The 6,000-nt window shown below is 30.8% G+C and overlaps 1 protein-coding gene across 4 annotated transcripts in view; it reads left to right on the top strand.

The window, feature by feature from the left end:
* The window catches only part of LOC107445290 (Sno oncogene), a gene marked incomplete at its 3' end in the record, with an annotated part of 238,655 nt that overhangs the window by 67,842 nt on the left and 164,813 nt on the right, over positions 1-6,000 (top strand).

Genomic DNA, 6,000 nt, shown 5'->3' with positions numbered 1-6,000 from the left:
TGATTACAGAGCACGGAAGCGAGCGGAGCAGGAAAAAGAGTCGTTGAATAGAACTAGTGATCCTTCTACGATTGCTGATTCTTCTACAATTAACGTCACAGGTTGCGAAGTTTAACTTCTTCCGCGCGGAGGGACTCCACGCACTATTTTTTTTTTTATAGTTGGGAGGACTATAAAATATCCATTCGAAATTTTAAAAAAACTTTGACTCTAATTAGCTTTATTTCCCTGCGTTATTTGAATCAGAAATGATTAAACGAGACAAATTTTATTTTTTGTAAATTGGACGGAATATTAGGGGAGGGATGGGGAGGGGAAAATTTTCAGCTAAAAACATAAAGTAATATCATACAAAATATTCTTTTCTGAAAAGTAAAATATATTTTGAAATGAATTTTTTATCCTTTTCAAAAAAAAAAAAATATATAAAAATAAAAATAAAAAAAGTTTCCAAGCGTATTTTGCCAAAATTGGTTTTCTATTCAGGCTTAAAAGTACCGCCGAAGCTGTTCAACCCAACGTGATAACTTGAATCTAAAACTGACAATAAAAAAAAAAATCATTCGGTATCGAAGCGAAAATTTCAGAATAAATCTTTTTTTTTCTTCCTTTTTCTCTAAATATGAAATAGGCAAATATTAATAGCCAATTGAACATGGGCGTCACATGGGGTCTAATTTTTGAGGGGGGGGGAGGCGAAATAAAAATAATCAGCCACAATAGTTCTCTAACGTAAGAAAAAAATTTCTTATCTTATATCTGCTATATATTTGCAGAAAGTTTAATTATTTTTATATTTTTCTTGATTTTAACTTTGATAAATTTAAATCAATAATGGTTCAAGAAAATTTTGTTTATTTCTATAAATTATTGGGAAGGGGGCTTTTTGAGATTTTTAATTATTGAGAAAACATATACCTAACTCCCCCCTCCCACACCACTACCAACCCCCATGCAATGAAATGGTGTTTGAATTCCTCATAATGCATTACTTGGGTCAAACCATAGATTTGAAATATAATAGGATGAGCACAATACAATTATCCTCATGAGGAAAGCACGTGACTGTAGAGCGAATCGAGAGAGTGAGAGTATTTTCAACCTCCCGTTTCTCCTTGCTATTTCAATGGAGTGAAATCGATGCTAGGCATTTTTTGTCCAAATATCTTAAAATAAGGTGGTTTATTGTGCCGCATTTGGTTGCACCGGAAATTTGTTAAAGGAGGACCTTGCATGTAGTTACTTAAGTTAATTGATCACTTTTTGGAATTGCAATTGTTTTATTTATTATATAAATGAACTTTTAGAATGTTCTTCTTTTTCCTAAAACATCATATCAACCCCGATTATACAATCTTATTCTCATTCATTATCCGTTTAATTTATAAAAGTGGTGAATTTTTTATCAGTTTAACACGACACGCTTTTGGTTCTATTTCTCATACCAAACTAACTAAATTTTTCTTCCTTTCAAAAAATGAAAAAAACAAATTTTTTTTTTCTGCAAAATTGCAAAACATAAAAATAATTAATCTTTATTTACCACAATTTTTATGTTAACCGCAAAAAAAAAAAGAGTAATAAATAAGTAAAAAAATTAATTGGCACATTCCCTTTTTCTGTATAGAATCAGGAAGTTTTTGGAACGTCGCAAGTTTCGGAAGAAAAAATAAGGGAAAGGAGGTGAAATTAAAAAACACATTTACAGTGGTTCGCTAAAATAAAATTTATTTTACTAAATTTCGCATATTAGAAATAATTAAATAGATAAAAATATTTCCCGTCTTAATATGTTCGCTAAAAAAAAATCTTTTTTTTAATTTTTACTTGTTCTTACGTTTGATCGATTTTAAATTGATGATAAGTCATGGAGTATTAAGATATGACTTATCAATATTTCTTATTATTATGGGGAATGTTTTATTCACTGTTCTCTTTGTCGCAGAAGACGGTGATGACGAATGTAAGTTTTATGATTGGAATTCCGCGTTTTGAATTACCCGATTTTGAATTACTAAAACCTTCTGAGATCCGACGTCCAATATGTTTAACAACATTTGGTACAATTTTATCACTTAACAAATAATATTAAATTATTTATTTACTTATTCTTTTGTTTGTATGCAATTGGGTACTTGCACTTCAAGAAAAAGACCTTCCATACCGACACACGTCACGTATGACGTCAGCGTCGTATTAAAGTTGGGCTAAGTTTCTTCACATAAGTGAGAATGTTAATTAATGTGATGTTAATTAGATACATAGCCGTATCGCACATCGAATTAGTTGAAATATAATTATTTCACGTCTACTTCTTTAACTTAACTTAGAATTATTATTTGCTTGTGTATTTTGTTGTAACCGTGATATATTTTTGTTTTGTGTACCTGGCAACTTCGATGCATAAATAGTTTATGTTCCACACAGCTTCGTACCTGTCTTTGTATTAAGTCTCTGTATAAGTATATAGTGAAAGAATTGAAATCTTTGAGAAAGAATCTTTGCGAAGGAATTTAGAATGTGTCACTTAAGATAATTGATACTTGACGTTCTTGGCTTACTCGTAATGGGATGGAATGAACAATTGCTAACGTAAAGAAATGCCATGCTTCAACAATCAATCAGGATCGCAGATACCAACACTACGTCACTTGCAGATATCCCATTAAAAACGCGATTTTCTATGTAAAAATATAATTTTTTTTTACTCTCGTTGGCTCGAATTTTTAATTACAATGAAAGATTACAAGAAAAGTAAGAAATTCATTTTAAATAACCTTTTTTTGGACAATTTTATGGCATATAAAGGTGTAGTTATTAGAATCGAACGGGTTTTGTTTCATGATCAAAATATGAAGAAATAAATACACTATTAAGTTATTCTATAATATGTTGTAAAAAATTAAAATGTATCAGTTATTTATGCAATGGTTAAGAAATAATGATTAAGTTTAACTAATAATTTATTTTTTTTTTAAAAAAAAAGAGATTTTTTTAATTGGATTTATGAATTTACGATGAATTTATGAATTGCGACATATTTCTTAGTAAAATGGCATTTTCTGCCATTACTTAAACTTCGGGATTAAGAAAGTTTAAAGACAGTGTATCATCTCATTTCTTGATCTCTATTAATAAGATTATTATTAATCTTTAGAATATATCTTCTTAAATTTAATATGAAGATCATTAGATACCTCAGCTTCGGTTCTTTATCTTAGATACATCCATTTATTCTAAATAAAATTACAGCTTTTTTTAATTCGTGAACACTTTAATAACGCCTTGTTATAATGTAAGGTTTTCTTAGTCGAGTACTATGACAGCTAGTTATTAAAAGCAATTTTTTCGGCAAACTACGAACAATACACTTCGTTACCTTCACTGTGTAAGCTTAATTCAAATCACTTCCTGGTATGAAAAGAACTCGACCTTCATGAATCGTTTTCGGCGAAGGTTTCGATTTCATCAAAAATATTCATATTCAGACGATTATTAAGGCTGTAAAATTCTTGAAAATTAATAAATTTTCGAGTTTTTAAAATAAGGGTGAGATGAATTGAAAAATTTAAGAGTTATAAAAATTTATTCGAATAATTTCACTAAACGAAAAGGGAGAGACAAGGAAAGGGGGGAGGTGGCAGGGTGAAGAGGAGGGCAAGGTCGAAGCGCTGCTGAAGCTTGCGTCTGTGCATTCGTCTGCTTTTTTCCTCCAACGATTGGTGAGCGCACTTCGCCACGAGAGTCACGTGACTTTTTTACTGCTGCCACTCTTCCAGGGTTGCTGTATTCGCAAACCATGGCTAAGATAATTTGGCTATAAAGGGCTGAACCGGCCAAAACACTGCTAAATGGAAACATCTACCTTTCCTCCTATCCCCCTACTCATTGCGAAATGAGAGAGAAAGGGGGGGGGGAAAGAAGAAAGAAAATAACAAGAACTACAAAATAGTAGTCTTCTATAGGTGAAACTCCGCTTAATGTTAAAAAAATAAATAAATAAAACATTTTTATTTTTTACCGCAGAACTTTTTGGCAAGTTGGAGGCGTAGTTAATGATATTATAGAGTTATATTATTTAAAAAAATTCAAGATATTTTATTACATTTTTTTATATGTTAATAAAATTGTAAAGGAATTGATTTATGTTTAATTTCATTAATCGTCTGATTTTATTATTCAGATAAAAATTTTAATATAATTAATTTGTTAAATCAAAAAAATATTTGAGTTCATTTTTTCGAATAATTTTTCGTATTTTAAATTAATAAACTCTTTAAAATGCTTATGAATATTGATACATTTTCAAAAAAAAATGTAAACAATTTTTAAAACAGCGTTAAGGAATTGTTTACATTTCTGTAGTATAACATTAAAACTTTGCATTAATGAGACGCAGCATAAAAAAAAATAATAATACTGAAAAGACATTAAAAAAATATATAAAAAAGGGAAAAATTTTAATTTAATAAAAAATCCCGGATTTTGAGACTGTTGAGAATTATATAATAATTGGCCTATTTGTAAATTATTAGACATACTATTTGCCTTATAGTTTATAACAAATATATAAATTGTAGAATCGGTAAACTTTAGATAAAATAAAGCAAAAATACTTGTGTATCCAAAGTTCCTATTATGTTTCGATTAAATGAGAGAATAATTTCGAGCGTAACTGTGCTTCTTTTTTCGAGTAGAAGAATTCGTTATTTGTCTTGTGTTCAATATGAACAAAAAACTTTGAAATATATAAATATCTGAGAAATAATTAATGATATTTTGAAGTTTCTACAGATACATTATTTAAAATGTAACCAGAATGATGTATTTGTTCTTGTGGTTTATAATAGCACTGTGAACTATTTCAACAATTATGAATTAAATTAATGAAAATAATAAATGAATATTAAAAATTGTTTTTCGCCTGGAATTATCTTTGGATAAAAAATTTTTATAAATGCGTGCAAAATTTTTTTGATTCGCTTAAATTGTTCTCCATACGCAGAAACGCATTTCGCTTTCTGTGAAATACGCAACAAGCGAAATCAAGAAGGGATCCAAACTTTCGATCGCTCTCCTGCCATTGGCACCAACTTTTCCATATTGCGGCCACCCCTTCCCCCAAATTTTGAGGGTCAGGAATCTAAATTCGCCGGAGAAAAAAAAGGTATGTTTATTCAAAAAAAGTAAATTTTTGTGTTTGATTTCGTAACTTAAAATATCATCACCACTAAATAATTACCATATTTAAAGTTAGATCCTCAAGCCATTATGATTGAGTCCTAGTACAAGAAAATCTGATCATTATAGCAAAAAGTTATTCACGGTTGTTCCATTGGTCATCGCAGGGTTTTGATTTTTAAGGGGGACAAAATTAATATACACAGTTGCAAAAACACTTTAAATTTTACACATAAGAAAAGAAATTTCTTAAATCTGCTAAACATTACAAAAAAAAATTAATTATATTTATTTTATTTTTTTAAAAACTTAGATGAACTTAAAACGATTATTATTCATAAAAATGATCGTTATTTGTCTGAAATTGTTGTTCTTGCTTACGTCGCACTATAGCTGCACAATGGGCTATTAGCGACGGTCTGGGAAGCGTCCCTGGAGATTATCCGAAGACACGCCATCACAATTTTGATCCTCTGCAGAGGGGATGGCACCCCCACTTCGGTAGCCCGGCGACCTGCACGCGAAGTCAAGCTCTTTACGCTAGAACAGTTTAACGAGGACCAATACCGCATACCCTCGGTCCCTACTCAGACTGATCCAAGTGGTCACCCACCCGCACACTGACCGCAGCCACTGATGCTTCACTTCAGTGATCTGCTGGGAATCGTGTCTTAACAATCAGTCCACTGCGGGACATTTGTCTGAAATATTGAGAACTTTGAGATATTATTGAGGGGGGACGAATAACTTCCGTCCCCCTCCCACCATTGACACCCCTGGTGGTCCACACTGTACATCTTTATATAAGTATTTTTTATA

Source organism: Parasteatoda tepidariorum, chromosome 2 (assembly GCF_043381705.1).
Source record: "Parasteatoda tepidariorum isolate YZ-2023 chromosome 2, CAS_Ptep_4.0, whole genome shotgun sequence".
Taxonomy (NCBI): Eukaryota; Metazoa; Arthropoda; class Arachnida; order Araneae; family Theridiidae; genus Parasteatoda; species Parasteatoda tepidariorum.
This window is presented reverse-complemented; position numbering and strand designations above follow the sequence as displayed.